Below are 19,188 nucleotides of genomic sequence, written 5' to 3'. Positions count from 1 at the left end.
CCGAAGGGCCTGTTTCCACACTGTAGGGAATCTATGTTTGAAAAGCCAAATTAGCACGTGACCACCTCCTACTTGGGTCACTTTGTACTGAGGCATGGCTTTGAGACTTTACAGTAAAATACACATTTCATTTTAATAACCACCTCAGCTCCTGAGCCAATGCAACCTCGCGCTTGTGCGAGTGTCAATACTTTGGATCAACCAAAAATCCTCAGTGAGATTCCTGAGCTTTCAGCAGTATGGAATGCTCCGGGTATCAAAAATGCAACCTGATTCTTACATTCTTAGAAATACGGAGATATTTTTAAGTTTAAAGCCATACTGATAAGTATGAAATAAAGCATCAGATCCACACAAGTGCAATTGATCTAAAAACTCAGAGACGAACACAGCTTTAGTTAAAGTGTGTATGAAAATGACTCCAGAGCAAGGATGGTCAGTTAACAGTGTTGATCACCCCCCCAGCTTGGCCACTGCCAGCTACTGAGACTGGGCAAGAATCTTAGAAGAAACCAAGGAGGTCTGGCAGCTTCGAAATCCCACAGATGAGAAATCCCCCGCTATACCTTCTGCAAAAGACTGGCTGAAGCTGCTCAGCTAAGGGCAGGGATTGCCTGAGAATGCTCATGCATTTCCCATTCGAGTTACAGCACCAGATTGGAAGATTCTCACTGCACTCTGCCAGAATCAAATTGGACTTATGTGGGGAGCCATTGACTTCAAAGAAATTAGCAAGCAACTACATTTGGGCAAATCTTGAATTGTAGAATAACGTTTCACCTTTCCTGAGAAGGCAGGCACCTGAGAAAACAGCAGTGTTTAGTAAAGAAATATTGGCTAATTGGGAAACGGCACATCTATTCTTGCCCTGACAGTGAATCTGAATCTTAGCACTGAATCCCCTGATTCAGAAACAACAATATGTCAAAACAAGCCTAAATATTGCATTCTGCACTGGGAGCAGACTGTGGATTGATCAGTTTTGATAAATTAATCCAATCCCCCTTGCCGTAAAGGCATGAGTGATGGGTTGTCGGACAAATTACACCATCCAGCTTGTGCTGTTCTAAATTTACACCTGGTATCATATTCCAATCCCCACAATCCGACATTGACACATCGCACTTTGAATGTAGAACAGCATTCCAAGACATCGAGGCATAAAACAGGCACAAGGAGGAGTTGAGGGGGCTGACTGTGACACTGTTCAGCCAGCTGCCTTTTGAGATGAGTCTTAATATAAGGAGTATTGCCGTTAACTATAGCAGACTCAAACATTCCTATAAACCTCTCTGCTTCTTCACATCTCTCCCCTACTTAAACATTACCAAGTTTGTCACATGACATAATATCTCCTTCAACAGATTAGTGTTATTTCTTGCCCCAGTCAAAGCTCCAAATCACATTGTGTTTTCTCCATTTAAAGTACTGACTGGACATGTGCTTCAGTTCTGTGATGCTAATCACAATCACTCCTCACGGAAACTAGCTGAGACTGCAGCGATTGTGAGAGTTCACCTGTAATACTCTGTGCTCAGTACAATACATGGTAATGTCATTTCATAAAATCTTAGAATCATCGTAGAATACCTACAGTGTGGGGACAGGCCACTCAGCCCATTCATTCACACTGACCCTCTGAAGAGCATCCCACCCACACCCGGCCCCTTACCCTATCCCTGTAACCCCGCATTACCCGTGGCTAATCCGCCTAACCTGCACATCCCCAGACAATATGGGCATTTTAAGATGGCCAATCTACTGAATCTGCACAACTTTGGACTTTGGGAGGAAACTGGAGCACCCAGTGGAAACCCACGCAGACACGGGGAGGATGTGCAAACTCTAATGCCCTCCTCAGGAGACAGAGACGTGCTGCAACCGACAGGGCACCCTTCGTTGTCCAGTACTTCCCAGGAGCTGAAAAACTACGCCATGTTCTTCGCAGCCTGCAACACATTATTAATGAGGATGAGCATCTCGCCAAGACCTTCCCCACACCTCCACTTCTCACCTTTAAACAACCACCAAACCTCAAACAGATCACTGTTTGCAGCAAACTGCCCAGCCTTCCAGACATCGGCCACAACACCATATGACCCTGCTATGGCAACTACTGCAAGACTTTTCAGACGGTCAACACTGATACCACCAACACACGTGGGACACCACCCACCGTGTACGTGGCAGGTACTCAAGTGACTTGGCTAATGTTGTCTATCTCATACACTGCAGGCAAGGATGCCCCGAGGCATGGTACATTGACGAGAGCAAGCAGACACTGTAACGGATAAATGGACACCACGTAATGATCACTAAACAGGGGTGCTCCCTCCCACTTCAGCGGTCCTAGACATTTGGCCTCGCATCTTCAGCTGACCATCCTTCAAGGCAGACTTCGGGATAGGCAACAAAGCAAAGTGGCCAACAGAGGCTGAGAGTCAATAGTACCATGGGGTACCCATGGTGGGGAATGGCCTCAACCGGGGCCTTGGGTTCATGTCACCCTACAGGTGACCCCACTACACTATACACTTTCTCGCACACACAAGCACACATACACACACGCTCTTACGTACTCACGCAGATCCTCTCTCATACAGGCACTGTCTCTTATACACACACATACATCCAACCCTCCACATTCGCACTCACACATACATCCTCTCACAAGCGTATGCTCCATCACACTCACACACACCTCACCATGCTTGCACACATGCAAACACACACTCTCTCATGTGCACAATAACATGCACACACTCTCTCTGTCTCTCTTGCACATACACACACACATAAGTCTATGCGGTGAATTTGTATTTGCAGAATTATATTTGCAGATACCTTCTATTTTGCTCAAAAAATGCACAACCTGCAGGCAGTTAATGCAGGCAGTCGATCCATGTAATATTTTATAAATTCCACTTTGGAAATAGAACTGGTCTGACTCAAGATTATGATACAGACAGACTCTATCCTCACACCATTAACGCATTGTCTGAGCTGAAATGTCACCGTTTTTTTAAAATAAAGTCTTAAGTTATCTCAAGAATGTGACTTAAAAGAAGTTCTGGGATTTACGTATTAATGAACTGAAACCTGCAACCCATTCTAAAAGATGAAAGACTTAACAACAATCTTGGTTTGTTCAGTATATCACTGTAATCTTTGGCTATAAATTCTGTGTCTTATGATCTTATACTCCACAACCACCTGATGAACGAGTGATGCTCTGGAAGCTAGTGCTTCCAAATAAACCTATTGGACTATAACCTGGTGTTATGTGATTTTGTCACCTCCCCCCCTCCCCCAGTACAATACCAGCTCCTCTACATACACACAGACAGTCGCCCAAGGCTGGAATCAAACCGGGTCCCTAATGTTGTGAGGGAGCAGTGCTAGCCACTAAGCCACCCTGCCGCCCACAAGTCTCTGACAAGTTCATGCAACTGAGAGAGCTTCCTTCTCAATCACAGCTGCAGTGTCTGCGAATGCTCATGATGCATAATAGATTGATTTGCAACGTCCATCTGGTTATTCTTGGAAGAGTCCAGCTCCAAAACATAGATCTGAAGGATCAGCTGCCAAATACAGTGATCTAGGGCATCTGTGGATGTCAGTACATTCTTGAACCTCTGAAAAACATTCTCTCGATGTGGTCTCCAATATCACTCTTGCATCTTCTTGAGAAGTTGTCTCAAGGATTCTATTCTGAATGAAGCAATAATTGTACCAGTTGGTTACCAAACAATCTTCGGAGGTCATGAACTGACCTTAGAGTGGAGATCTCCTTCATGGCGATGGTCTTCTCAGTCCTCCGTAATACCATCACTGTTGACTCAACACTCACAGCTGTCTCACTAAGGAAATACATTCTTTGTAGAGGTCACATTGTTATTCAGGGGGTGCCCTTCTGCTTGTAACCACTTGATCACAATATGCATTCCCTGATCATTATCCTTGAGTGTTTCCTAATGTGTCAACAAGTCATGCATGTGTTTGAAAATGTCATTTGGAATTGTGTGCAGAAGGTAGCCTTTCCAAGGAATCATGTGACTTAACAAGCTACCTGGTGAAGTATTTGCTGATTATTGAAGTTTATTAGCTAAGAGGAGCCCAGGGCCCAGCAGCAGCTGGACAATGATCCATTTCAGCAGATGTGATGTTAAGTGGCTTAGAAGTTGTTAAAGCCTCTCGTTTATTTCTTAACTCTCACTGCAAACAGACTGGGGGGGGTGCTTTGTATCTCAAGTTGAGACAGTGTGCAAAAACTTAGCAAAAGGAAACAATTGTGACTTTATCAATTTAATGAGGAATTCTAAACTAAGATAGGAGTGATGTTTCACTGGGGTTGATTGCCCGTAAATTATATTGCTGGAAAAAAGGTTGAACTTTTCTTTTTTGCCTTTTAAGTTTAAGAGATATCCAAATTGTCTTATGTAAATATTATATGTCTTTGTTTTATTTTGCCTGTTAGACTTATAGTAAAAGTTCAGTCTGTTCTGCAACAATGTGTTTCCTCAGTGCGAATTGGCTTTAACATGATACAAGAATTTAGACTGTTATTTCTTTGTGTATTGGCTATAACGCAATTCTGGCCCCAGTAGTTTAAGTGGCGCGGTTATTGTGTGATTTCCTTGTAAAGCGAGATCGCGTGAGAATGTAACAATCATGTTATATCAGAACCGACTGTACATTGACACTTTTACATAAATATGGTCAGTGACTGGCCACCACGGTAATCAAATTGCAAATATAAATCTACGGTCTGTCGATTCATAATAACATTGTTATTGAGACAATGTCCATCAGAGCAATGAGGAGGAACTGCATGGTGATCCTTGTCCTTTGAAATCCTGAAATATTCTGTCACCATGTCCATATGATACAATCACAGAGGGTGATGCTTAAGGTACACTTCAGTATTAACCCTTTCAGAGCCTTATGTCCTTATTCAAAGGTAGTCCAAATCATTACAGCGTTAGAATAAACTAATTGCATATCGTTTAGTTTTTTTAAAATTGAATTCAAATTCCACCTTCTGCCACGGTGGGATTTGAACCGGGGTCCCCATACCATTATATGGGTCTTTGGATTAACAGCACAGCAATAATACCACTAGATCATCACCTCCCCTTTAAAAATCCATCTGGTCCATTAACATTCTTCGGGTAAAGAAAATTGCCATCCTTCCCTGGTCTGACCTACATGACTCCAGACCCACAGCAATGTGGTTGACTCTTAAATGCCCTCTGGGCAATTAAACATGGGCAAGTGGCACCCACATCCCATGAATGAATAAAACAAAGTTGTTTTGCTCTACAATAGGGTACACACACGAGGGTAAGGATTCATTTATTTAATTTGTAAAATTTTTCTTCAAGAAAGATGTTAACTTGGGGAAATAAATAGTGATGTCTTGAAAAGAGGAGGTACTGGAGATCTTAAAATTCATAAAAGGTAGATAAATTCAGGGACCTGGTCACATGTATCTCAGAACATTGGGGGAACCTCAAAAGAGATTTCTGGCACCTTGCTGAAATATTTCTATCAACCCCCAGGCACCAGGGAGGTGCCCGAAGACTAGAGGGTGGTTAATGTGCTGCCATTGTCGATTAGGAAAAGCCAGGGGACTACAGACTGGTGAGCCTGACATTAGTGAGGGATAAGCTGTTGGAGGGAATTCTGAGGGACAGGATTTACTTGCATTTGGAAAGACAGGGATGGATTAGAGATAGTCAACGTGGCTTTGGGAAATTGTGTCTCACTAAACTGATTGAGTTTTTGAAGAGATGACAAAGATGATTGATGAGGCAGAGCGGTAGAGGTTGTCTGTATGGACTTCAGCAAGGCATTCACCAAGATTCTGCATAGTAGACTGGTTAGTAAGGTTGGATCATTGAGTATACTCAAGACCGAGATAGATAGGTTCTTGAGTAACAAGATGATCAAGGGTTACAGAGAGAAAGTGGAAGAATGGGGTTATGAAACCTATCAGCCATGATTGAATGGCAGAGCAGACTCGATGGACTGAATGGCCTAATTTATGTTCCTACGTCTTACAGTCTTATGATCTTATCACAGAGAATCCAGGGAGAGAGAGCCAATTGGTTACAAAATTGGCAAAAAAGATAGCAGACAGAGGATGGTGGTAGAGTATTATTTTTCAGACTGGAGCCCTGTGACTAGTGGTGTATCACAAGGATCAATGCTGGATCCACTGTGTTTTTATTATTGATATACAAGGATTTGAATGTGATTATAGGATTAATTCTTAATAAACTTGCAGATGACACCAAAATTGGTGATGTAGTGGACATTGAAGAAGGTTATCTCAGGGTATAACGGGATCTCGATCGGATGGGCCAGTAAGCGGAGGAGTGGCAAATGGATAAACGTGAGGTGCTACATTTTGGGAGGGCAGGACTTATGTACTTCATAGTAGGGACCTGGGGAGTGTTGCCAAACAAAGAGACCTTGGGGTACAGGTGCATAGTTCCCTAGAAGTGGAGTTTCAGGTAGACAGGGTGGTGAAGAAGGCATTTGGTACACTTGCCTTCATTGGTGTGTGCATTGAGTAAAGGAGTTGGGAGGACATGTCATGGCTGTACAGGACATTGGTTTGGCCACAGTTAGAATACTGTGTTCAATTCAGGTCTTCCACCTTTAGGAAAAATGTTGTTAAAGTGAAAAGGGTTCAGAAAAGATTTGCAAGGATGTTGCCAGGGGCTGGAGGGTTTGATCTATAGGGAGGGGCTGAATAGGCTGGGGCTGTTTTCACTTGAGCATCAGAGGATGAGGGGTGACCTTATAGTTTTATGAAATCATGAGGGGTATGGATAAGGTGAAGAACCAAGGTCTTTGCCCCAGGGTAAGGAAGTCTAGAAGGCATAGATTTAAGGTGAGGAGGGAGAGATTTTAAAGGGACCTAAGGGGCAACCTTTTCACGCAGAGGGTGGTACGGGTATGGAATGAGCTGGCAGAGGAAATGGTGGCGGCTGGTACAATTACAACATTTAAAAGGCATCTGGATGGCTACATGAATAGGAAGGGTTTGGAGGGATATGGGCTGGGTGCTGGAAAATGGGACTAGATTAATTTAGGATATCTGGTCAGAATGAATGAGCTGAACTGAAGGATCTGTTTCCATGCTGTATAACTCTATGACTGTATCTAAAAAAATGCACAAGATGTTTATTGATAACAGAATGTTTATTAATATCTTGACTTTCCTTAAGCTTATCCTTTAAAATGGTCTATCTATCTCAAAAAGCCCTTCCGATTACCAAGTCAGACTCCTTGTCGGTGCCTCTTTCTGGTGACTGTGTGAACAAGTATGATGACATCTCACACCTACGAACACTGTGGTTCTGAAGCAACTGATTATGTTGGCAAATCACTCAATTGCTCAGTTTCCATCCAGGTGACCACCCTTGGGATTTGAATGGGAATGTCATGAGAGGCCATTGCTCGATGTAAGATGGGCAGTGATAAAACAGCCACAAAGGCAGGTAAATGATAGGCATAACACTCCACTAATTTTACAGACCACCCTGCCTCCTGCTGGCCAGTCACCGTGATAGGGATGGGGGAGTGGGGGGAGGGGAATTTTCCAGCCTAGGGTTCTGGCTTTGTCCAGAATGGGAGAATGTCTCCAGTTAGAATGGTTCCCTTGAAGTGTGGGCTGATAATGATGTTACGAGGGATCTTAGCTTCAGGAATGATGCAACGACAATCTCCATCTTTAACCAATGACATTGAATGAAAGTTGGGTAAAAATCAAATTCAGCAGAAAAAGAGAAATAAAAATAATGGAAGAGGGGAAAAGAGGCAGGATTGTAAAGCAAGATTTTTAAAAAAATTATACTTGTTACAGTTTAAAAACCATTACTAACAATTTATGCATGAGATTCCAGTCTAAATTCCTCCATGTCATGGCTCAAGAATTTGAGGGACATTGCAGAAACACCAATCTAGTCGTTAAATAAAATCTGAAAGAATTGCGGATGCTGTAAATCAGAAGCAAAAACAGAAGTGGCTGGAAAAGCTCAGAAGTTCTGGCAGCATCTGTGAATAGGCACTCTTTCTGAGGAATGGAGTTAAATAATTAGGATAAAGTCATTGTGGAAAGTTTTGGCAGGGAACAGCATAATGACCACATATTAATGACTCGTCAGAAGCTGGGCAAGTCTGGCAGCATCTGTGGAGAGAAATCAGAGTTAACATTTCGATAGATTGGTGTTTCCGCAATGTCCCTCAAACTCTTGAGTCATGGCATAGAGGAATTTAGACTGGAATCTATCCAGTGACTTTATCCTAATTATTTAACCCCATACCTCAGAAAGTGTGTCTATTCAAGGAGCAGACTTCTCATTTCAAAATGGGTCCACCATTTTGTCACTATCCAAAAAGTAAGCGTTCCCTCGGCAGTGCTGCAGTAAAATTCAATGTTTTGCTTGAGTTTTCTTTATGAAATCGTGCCTTGGCCAAGTTGCTGAATACAAACGGTATTAAGTCACTCAGTTGGAATTGACATTGTTTCACTGATGGAGATTTCTACCTGTTCCATAACAATAACACAGTTAAGCTGGAATAGAAATGAAGCCCTGGTGGAAACAGACAGCACACTGCAATGTGTTTGTCAGCTTCCTAATCCCAACTGCAGTGGGAAACATGCTGGAACATTCAATCGAATCATTAGCAGATAGGAAAGAGGGAAGCAAATGCAAGCCAACAGCAACAGTTGAAGAACTGTCCTTGTACCGTTCTGAGAACACAGGCTGTTTCTGTGCATTTAATATCCTCATTTTGCCAGCTGTCACCCCTTTTACTAATGTAGAATTAGTTTCTTTTAGCTTCTCAAGTTTGTCAACACAAAGAGAGGTTTTAGTAACAAGAACCAGCATTCTGATTCCATCATCGCAACTTCAAAAGGTTTCTCTAAAAGATACATGTCAACAAAAGAAAAATGAGCATGAAACTTGTCCGATTGTCTTAAAATCCTAAGTGTTTCACTCACTTCCTGTTTGGAAAAAGAACCGCTGTCTTTAAAATGGGACCATGTTGCTTCAGCACTAAGCAATGATCATCTCCAACGAGAGCGAATCGAATATTAATCAGCATCCTCATGGGGTCTCATTGGTCAGAAAGTAAACTGGGCCAAACATATAAATATAGTCATGCAGCCTGGAAACAGAACCTTCGGTCCAAACAGTCCACGCCAACCAGACATCCCAAACCAAACTGGTCCCAAGTGTCTGCACTTGGCCCATATCCCTCCAAACCTTTCCTATTCATAAACTTATCCAAATGTCTTTTAAACATTGTAACTGTACCCACATCCTCCAATCCTCTGGCAGTTCATTCCAAAACCACTCTGTGTAAAAGTTACCCATCATGTCCGTTTAACATCTTTCCTCCTCACTTTGAACTCCCCTACCCTAAGGAAAAGACCTTTGCCATTCATCTTATATAGGCCGCTCATGTTTTTAAAAACCTCAACAAGGTCACCTCCCAACCTCCTCCTCTCCGGTGAGAAAAGTCCCAGTCGACCCAGCCTCTTCCTGTAACTCAAATTCTCCATTCCCACCAACATGCTTAATAACGTCTCCAGCTTAATAACATCCTTCCTGCAGTAGGGCGGCCGGAAGTGCACACAGTATCCCAGAAGAGGCCTGACCAACATCCTGGATGACCTCAACATGAGGTCCCAAATATATTGTGGCTACAAGAACATAGAGGCTAGGGCTACTCTAACTCATGTGTCTTTACTCCCCAGTGCCTGGCAACCATTTGTAAGGGACAAATCAGGAGTGTAATAGAGTACTCTCCAATTGCCTGGAGAAGTGCAGCTCCAAAAGCACTCAAGAATCACAATATGGTTCAGGACTAAGCTTGATTGGCACCACATCCATCACCTTAAAAATTTATTCATTCAGCCAGCTATGCACAGTGGCAGCATTGTGTGCCATCTATAAGCCGTACTGTGGCGATTTATCATTGTAGATTTGACAGCACCTTCCAAACATATGAGCTCTGCAACTAGTAGGCCAAGGGCAGCAGCTGCTTGGGAACATCAGCTCCAAACTGCATACCATCCTGGCCTTGAATGCTGTTCCTGTTCTATAGTTGCTGTGCCAAACTCCTGCCTGTCTGGGCAGATGCCCCTGATGTTGGGTATTTTAATTGGGGTGGCTGTGACAGTGCCACAATGGGGGGAGCAAGGACATTGAATGCTTAATTTCATGAAAACTGACTGGCACTTCAACTGAGAGGATTATAACTATCAGGAATACAAAATAACTTTTACAAATATTAATTACAATTTGGAAGGTGTTAAACCTGTGCATGAAAAAAGAAGTCTCAAAGTCAAAACTGTGGAGTGTCACATTTAATGGCCAGCCAAATGTAGCTAACAGCATAACTGGCAGTGGGTGGGTCTCAAGTGGTTTCCTTGGCTTTATCTCAAAAATACGTTTGTCTGAGGGATGTAATCTCTTTCTTCACTTGCATCATTGTCATGGCGACCAACTAAGAAGGCAGCAAGTGTCGATCGTTTGGAGAATTGGGAAAAAGAGAAGGATTTGCCAATCTGCAGGACAAAATCCAAATCGTTTGGATTTTTATTAATTATGTCTGTATTTATATAACCGTTCACAGCGAAATGTCTCAATGCACATTGGATAACAGAATACTGTCTTTTTGAAGTCAAAGGGTGCTGTTATGTTAGGACATAGGCAGCCACCTATGTCTCATGATTAACAATGAGATGAATGATCAGTAACTTGTTGTGATATTGTTAGATTGTGATAGATTACTGGCTGAGTTTCTGCTTCAGGACTTAAGTACAGCTCTGTACTATCCTCCTTTATGTTACACAAGACCTATCATAGGCTACTTTACTGGCATGTAAAACAATTGTTGTTTCAAACTGTTGATGTTTAGAATTTAATGCAGTGCAATGTATCATGGTCTCAAGAGAACATGTATTGCCGTGTGTATGCATTGATTTGGGCCTTCAGGCCACCTCTTAAGCCTTAGCCATCTAGGTTAGCACTTTATTTCCAATCAGAGTGACACACAATGAAAGCAAAGGGTTAATTAAATAGAAACATATGAACAGCAGCTCCAATCTTCCTCTGAGCTGTGAGTCACCAGCTGTCGGAGAAACATGAATCCCTTTACTTCATCACATTGTTAATTGTGTATGCAGAAGGGAAATCTCTGAAGGAGCCACAACTAATCAAGAGCAACACAGACTCCCAAATCCCCCATTCCCCTGAGTGTACATCTTATTGAGCAAAACATGTCTATTTATAAACAGAATGGATAACATTCCAGTTGTTTGGTAACGCAGTACTGGAACATTACTCAGAAAAAGACACACTTTGTCAAAGCTGCTCCTCTTGGGCTAATCAGGTCATGACACAAGAATATCACTGTAAAGGGGAATAGCATTTTAAATTGCAAGTGAAGACAATGTTGTTTGGTCGGACTGTGATTGGTAGAGATGTAGCCATGGAGAATGCACCACCTAACAGTAGCAGCAGTTAGCTGCCAATTTGTTTAAATTTAAACCGGTTAGAACAAGCCTGATTGGTCAAGGCATTGCCCTTGAGGAATGAACCAAAAAAGTGCTGTCACGAGTTTCACATTAAAACAGGCACTATGCGTGGACATGTTTATCTATTCTGAATGCAAAGAACAGGGTGCTACTATATTAATATACATAGCTTCCAATATATACAAATGCACCTCTCTGCCAGTCTATACAAGTACACCTCACTGCCACTATGATCTTCAATTGATTTATGTTGTAATTTTAATTTTTAGCGCACTTGGGACTATTTAGCAAATGCTGTCCTATCCCAGAATCAGGTCTAATGTTAGACACTGTATTCTGAACATGGGCTGGCTCTGTGCACACTACACATTGTGAACTGCTGAGCTCAAATTGTTTAGTGATGAATGTTAAGTGACTTCAGTCTAAGCAATTAGCAGCTTACAACAATACAATTATTACTTATTAATAATGGGGAAAATAGAAGATAAAACTCATCAGCCACTTGTTTTTAATACAATATTTAGTACAACTGGTAAAGTATGTTATCTATTAGCAATATTTCTCAGTATTAGAAATGTTAATGAACACTCGTAGGGTTTATTATCATTAGAAAGGCTAACTCCTAGAAATGATACAATTGCTCAAACTTCCATTAAAAATACTTCCTGTGTGATGTGGGAATTCCAGGAGACTTCCTGTCTGCTGGATACCTGCTTATGGAGGAATCGTCCTCTGGGTTTCTGAATTCGAGCAGCATTACGGATGAGATGAGCAATGTTTCATGAGGGAAGTGCAGCCAATGCCAAGTCTATCGTACCCCGGGTGGCTCTCATGTCGAGTGGGTGCTCATGGTAACTGCAAGAGCATTGGTGATTTGATAGACGGTATCAGTGTTGCTGTGACTGCAAATGTGAATCCAGAATGGGGAGTTACCTCCCTGGAATTGACCAGTGGCTGAGCACTCTGAGGGATGTAGGATGGACAGTCATCCTCCATATTGGGATGAACAACATAGAGAGAAAGAGAAATGTGGTCCTGCAGTCAAAATAGAGGGAGCTAAGTGGGAACTGAGCAGGAAATCCTTCAACAGTGGAAATCTCTGGATTGCTTCCATACACACGTTAATATAGGATTCAGTGGATACAGCGGATGAGTCCATGACTGGAAAGATGATGCAGGATGGAGGCCTCTAGATTCTTGGGATATCAGGGCTTATTCTGGGAGAAATGGGACCTGTACTAACCGAATAGATCACAGCAAAATAAAACCAGCACTGGGATTTTTGCAAAGGGGGGAGGGCGGGGGTTTGCTCGTGCTATTGGGGAGGCTGTAAATTAACCTGGTACAGAGTAGGAAACAAGAAATAATATCAGAAAGATGTATACCACAGAGCACGGGAGAATTATGGAGGACTTGAATCGAGAATAGTCAGTTAACAGGTGTGATCAGCTTCTGGGAGAAAAGAGAGTGTGGTGCTAGAAAAGCACAGGAAATGCTGATGAAGGGCTTATGCCCAAAACGTCGATTCTCCTGCTCCCTCAGATGCTGCCTGACCTGCTGTGCTTTCCCAGCACCACACTCTCAACTCTGATCTCCAGCATCTGCAGCCCTCATTTTCTCCGATGGGAGAAAAGAGGCAAGTCGAAATCAGGGTTCACATCAGTATATGTGAAAGCACCGATTGTAGTTAATACAATGCATACGTTGCCAGTGCAGGTAGACATAAGGAAATACACTGTTGTGGCTATAACAAAAATCTGATTTAAAGAATACACAATAGACAATAGACAATAGGTGCAGGAGTAGGCCATTCTGCCCTTCGAGCCTGCACCACCATTCAATATAATCATGGCTGATCATCCTTAATCAGTATCCTGTTCCTGCCTTATCTCCATAACCCTTGATCCCACTATCCTTGAGAGCTCTATCCAACTCTTTCTTAAATGAATCCAGAGACTGGGCCTCCACTGCCCTCTGGGGCAGAGCATTCCACACAGCCACCACTCTCTGGGTGAAGAGGTTTCTCCTCATCTCTGTCCTAAATGGCCTACTCCCTTATTTTTAAGCTGTGTCCTCTGTTTGGGGACTCTCCCATCAGCGGAAACAGAAGAAGGGCACAAGTGGGCATTAAAATATTCCTGATGCTCGGCGCTCAGACAAAATAGGAAAGAGAGAAAAAGAGGAAGTGTAACAGCACTGATTGGGGAGTACATTGCAGTACTGGGGATAGAATGCCCCAGAGGAGTCATGGACAGAATTGAATTAAGGACACATAGTTTAAGCTTAAAATTGGGCAGTCACTATCAGTTAAGGAGAGCAAGGGCGATGGGCAGCTGTGGTTTACATGAAATAGGGTATGTGCACATTAGTTGCATTCAGTAAATTACTTCATTAAATACTTTTACTCAGTTGCTGCATGTTCAGGAACCTCAAACTAAATTATCTGACCAACTCTCCAGGTGGACAGAGTACTGTTAAAGTGGCAGAGGTTCAAGGGGTTAACGACAGAAACAATTCCCTTCGCCATTTCAGGACGGGAGACCAATATAGCCGCCAAGTGCCATGAACGCATTATTCAAACAATTCTGGTTAAAATTTGTTTATTCCTGCATTGAACTCGCTCTGTAGTATACAATAAAATTGTAATGTTTTTATATGAAGAGTTATCCATATTGTGCATCACTGGCTAACAGGCCAAAATGTCAAATACCTCAGCAAATGTTACCAATCCTTCAATCAGCTGTGCCTAGTCAGATGCTGGGAGAAAGGGAAATGACAGACAGTGAATCAGTCAGAAAAAGACACATTTTTAAGAAAGACTAACCTTGATTGCATACCAGAAGAACTTCCTACAACGTTGAGCCTTTTCAAAAAGCAGATATGTGGTCCCAACTTCCAGTTGTCAGGTGGTGACATGTAAGAGCACCTGGCTTCTCACTGCCGGAGTACCTCACCAGCACGTTAACACACTGCAATGTAAAGAGAAAATACTGAGTTCTGATGCAACTGCAGATCAGAATTTTTACATTAATTTCTCCTTCAGATGCAGACTGACTAGCTGTGGGCTTTCTGTTTTGCATCTAATGCCCACCTATCTATAAAAGCAAAATACTGCAGATCTAGTCCCACCTGCCAGCACCCAGCCCATATCCCTCCAAACCCTTCCTATTCATATACCCATCCAGATGACTTTAAAATGTTGCAATTATACCAGCCTCCACCACTTCCTCTGGCAGCTCATTCCATACCTGTACCACCATCTGTGTGAAAAAGTTACCCCTTAGGTCACTTTTATATGTTTCCCCTCTCACGCTAAACCTATGCCCTCTAGTTCTGGACTTCCCCACCCCAGGGAAAAGACTTTGTCTATTTATCCTATCCATGCCCCTCATGATTTTGTAAACCTCTATAATAAGGTCACCCCTCAGCCTCCGATACTCTAGGGAAACAGCCCCTTCAACCTCTCCTTATAGCTCGAATCCTCCAAACCTGGCAACATCCTTGTAGATCCTTATTTTTGAAATGTTTCTCTCTCCACAGATGCTGCCAGACCTGCTGAGTTTCTCCAGCCATCTCTGTGTTTATCTTTTCATCTTCATTTAGAATAACAGACGGTTTTGTCTTGAGAAACTCAATCTTACACCTCTGCTGCCACAACACAAGTGCTTGGGGGGGGGGGAGGGGGGGGGGGAAGGGCGACACTGGCCTCACATTCAACTGTAAGAAACTCGGACATTGGAGGTTAGCTGCATGTGTGCATTCATTCAACTCCAAGCACAACATGGAATCACGCACAATTCTTGCATGTCATGAGACTCAAGTGAGAAATGGATCCAGTGTAAAGGACAATGATGGCTCTGTGACTGCTGGAATCTGGAGAAAGAACATTATTGGCAAAAGGAATTGGTGGCAATCAAATTCAAGGCAGGGACATTGCTCAGGGTAGGAAACGTGAGCCACAATGTTCGAGCTTCACAACCATGGGTCCTGACTCTTCCTGCAGTGATTGTGTACAATGGCAAAGCCCAACTCTCTACATGCACCGCAGCAGCATCTGGTATTTAAACAATGCCCAAAGAGAGCTGTGAGAGAGGGTCGAAATTCTGAGGGTGCGGACCACGTGCTAGGCCGAGACCTAAAGCAGACAAGGGAAACGAGTGGACGAGAAAGTCTCCTCCCACTTAGCAAGCTGCTCAGTCCGAGCAATATCTGATCTGACTCCGGACTCTCACTCAGGGGAAGCTGAACCGAGATCCTTGGGGAAGGGGGTGGGCAGGAGAAGCTGACACCCACTGCGTCAAGAACCCAAAATTACCTTCCCTCCCCAGACTGCCACATTCCTGTTGGGTTTTTGGTGGAAATGTTGCAGAAGAAGCAAACTTTAGTTGTTCCTTCTTTTATATAGAGAGGTGACACCCCTGTTTGTGTGTGTGCGTGTGTGCGCGCATGTGCGTGTGTGTGTGTGTGCATATGTGTACGTGAATGTGTGTGTGTACGTGAATGTCCCCAGACTGCCACATTCCTGTTGGGCTTTTGGTGGAAATGTTGCAGAAGAAGCAAACTTTAGTTGTGCCTTCTTTTATATAGAGAGGTGACACCCCTGTTTGTGTGTGTGCGTGTGTGCGCGCATGTGCGTGTGTGTGTGTGTGCATATGTGTACGTGAATGTGTGTGTGTACGTGAATGTGTGTGTGTGCGTATGTGTGTGTACGTGTGTGTGTGTGTGAATGTGTGTAAGAATTGTCATTAAGATTTATTTCCTGGTCAATGTGGCTTTCCATCGAATGCATGCATGATTTCAGTTTTTGGTTGAAGCCTAATTTCTTAGACTTGGGCTGTGGGCTTGGCAGGTTCATAGACCCTCCAGTCTCCCACGACGGGTTCATCTCTCACTTCCCCCATGCTGAAATAGAACATTATTGTGATAACTGAGCTACTGAGCTGCCCAAAATTGCTTTCTCGTTGCATCATTAGGCCCCAATTTGGACACCAAGCCCTTCAGAATTTACAGCAATAATAACAGCTGCCGGCAGTTATTAATATAAACAGGATAGAATTTCCTCAAGGTCCCCAGGGTGTCCTTCTTACAGATTCTCCTATTTTCTTTGAGTTTTTGTACAATCTTAAAGCACATTTGAATTCCGGGCCTACAGGTCTCACCGGTCCATGTTTTCTGAAAGATAGCTGACAGTGCAGATGAAAGCCATCGTTCCTTTATTCAGCAGCATCAAAATGAAGAAGAATTGCTGCTTTCAGTTATCTGGTCCTCACAGCTTGCTACCTGATCACCATTCACACTGTGAGCGAGTATGCTTCAGATGCAGTAATGGTTAAGACAGCGGACTGCAATTTTACAATGAGCACCCATTAAGGCAGCATTGTACACAGACGAACTAAGCTGGGAGCTATCTATGCCTTGGAAATAATCAGCTTTCTGCTGCGGCTCACATTGATCACAGTTGGAACAGCGGTGACAGTCAAACGAGAGAAAGAGAGTGTATCTCATATCCTGGAGGCGTTCAGCCAAATGTCCAATCAACTTCACAGATCAAATAAAAATTCAACAGCCCGAGAACAGGCAAATGCTGCCTATTGGATTACTCTGCATTAGCCCGCTCAGAAGCTAGACTAGTACTTTTCAATAATCTGAAAACACAAAGCTTCAGACACCAAACCAGACCACCTGGCCTCACTCACCTGGAGTACAGACGTCTAGTGTCATTGTTGCGCATATCTGGGATAAGAGCTTTCATCTCACTCTTGAGTTATTTCTGAAGAAAAGTCACACTGGACTCAAAATGGTAAGTTTTTTTTTTAAAAGAATCCTCACAGCATAGAAGCAGGCCATTTGGCCCATCAAGTTTGAACAGCAGCCCACCCAAACCCACCCTGTATTTTATAATCCCGCATTTTCCATGGCTAATTCACCGATGGACAATTCCTGAGCACTAACGGACAATTTAGTAACCTGCACATCTTTGCATTGTGGGAAGAAATCAGAGAACCCACGCAGACACGGGGAGAATGTGCAAAATCCACACAGACAGTCGTGTGAGGCTGGAATCAAACCCAGGTCCCTGGCGCTGTCAGGCAGCAGTGCTAACCACTGAGCCACCGTGCCACCCTCTCTCCAGAGCTGCTGCCAGACCTGCTGCGTTTCTGCAGCATGCTCTGTCTTTGTAACAGATCACCTGGTAAAATTGCGACAACCTCTGGAAGATGGAACATTATCGCTGGGGAGGGAGAGATGGAGAAAATGACGTTCGGTCAAAATTCAGACTTTAGATTTCTCACGATCTGCTACCCTGGCTCTGCCTGTTCACAGTAAGGATTACCATTCCGTTAAACACAGTTTCAAGCTTCAGTAATCAGAATGAACGTTTTGAAAGGGAGAAAACTATAATGAAGCAGAATCATAGGTGTTGGTGGCAGAAAAGAGTATCCCTTACAGCACAAAATCACAGGCTGACAGATAATGGCCTGAAGTTGTTTCACAGATGGCTCTCCAATCTAACTGAAATAGCACTGTAGACATCAATCTGAAATTCTTGCACCTGAATACAGTTCTCGCAATTTTTGCAGACGCAGGGCATGCAGCACAGTTGCAATTTGCACACTTTTGGCTCACGGAGGTAACTCTGCATATTTAATATGCAGCAAACATGACTTGTAGGAGCAGGTTTAAACTTCCTTGAGTCCTTTAGAGAGGTAGGTATCCTGTTGGATATCAATCTGGGGGGGGGGGAAACGTCATGTGCCCCCGAGGAGAGTTTGTGCTGGTTAAAAGTTGACATGAATGAGCATTAAAAATTAAATAAGCTTAATGGAGCTCTCGAGAAAGCTTTCAAAAGAAAAGTTAAAGAGGTTTTCAAATTGTCAAGGCATTTAAATCTCCTACCCAGTGGTTAAAAAAAATACAATGTTGTCTCACTCCATTCACATAGGTCTGAGGGCTATCATTATAGAATGAGTGGACAAGCTGATTTCACAGCCTATTAATATCACAATGGGATTTCAGTCAGCTCACACCTTGACTGACAGTTCCATTTGCTTATAAAGTCATCAAAGTGGGATTATGACTAAAGATTTTGTAAATTATAAACTATTAGAGGAGGTTCAGAATATAGAACATCCTTTATTGTCATGTGTACTCCATTGCAGAGGCACAGTGAAAAGCTTTTACAAATGTCTGCCTATTATGGCACCACGTTAGGTCCAAATACCGAGATACAAATCTTGGATACAAAAGAGGAATAATAAGTAGTTGCATTACTTTCCACAGTTTAAAAAATAAGTTAGAAATAAGACAGTGTTAAAGGATTTAAATGGGTTCTCACCTTTGCTAGTTTAAATCAAATTCAGCAATACTTTATTTAATCTCAGCATAGTTCCTGTGGGACGTCAGATGAGTTAACATGGAGGGTGTAGGACACAGGGTGGTTGGTGGGGCATAAGTTGACATGAGGATGGCTGTAAGATGCCTCATGGGGAGGACAAAAGGGAGGAAGCAGGCAGAAAGGTCTGAGAGGTCAAGGGGGATGAGTGGAAGGGTATAAGTTGGTGCTTATGAGGGACCATGAGATAGCATGGATAGGCCACAGGAGTGTGGGGAGATATGGGTGCGGG

At 43.1% G+C, this 19,188-nt stretch overlaps 1 protein-coding gene across 3 annotated transcripts in view; it reads right to left on the bottom strand.

Moving 5' to 3' along the window:
• The window catches only part of LOC122558575 (RNA-binding Raly-like protein), a 949,610-nt gene that overhangs the window by 836,356 nt on the left and 94,066 nt on the right, over positions 1-19,188 (bottom strand). For all 3 annotated transcript variants that reach the window (XM_043707325.1, XM_043707327.1, XM_043707326.1), the window contains exon 2: positions 14,388-14,532. The gene's annotated coding sequence lies outside the window, so the exon portion shown is untranslated. The remainder of the gene's footprint in view (positions 1-14,387; positions 14,533-19,188) is intronic.

Source organism: Chiloscyllium plagiosum, chromosome 17, assembly GCF_004010195.1.
Source record: "Chiloscyllium plagiosum isolate BGI_BamShark_2017 chromosome 17, ASM401019v2, whole genome shotgun sequence".
Lineage (NCBI taxonomy): Eukaryota > Metazoa > Chordata > Chondrichthyes > Orectolobiformes > Hemiscylliidae > Chiloscyllium > Chiloscyllium plagiosum.
Note: the sequence above shows the minus strand (reverse complement) of the source record. Positions and strands in the feature narration are given on the sequence as shown.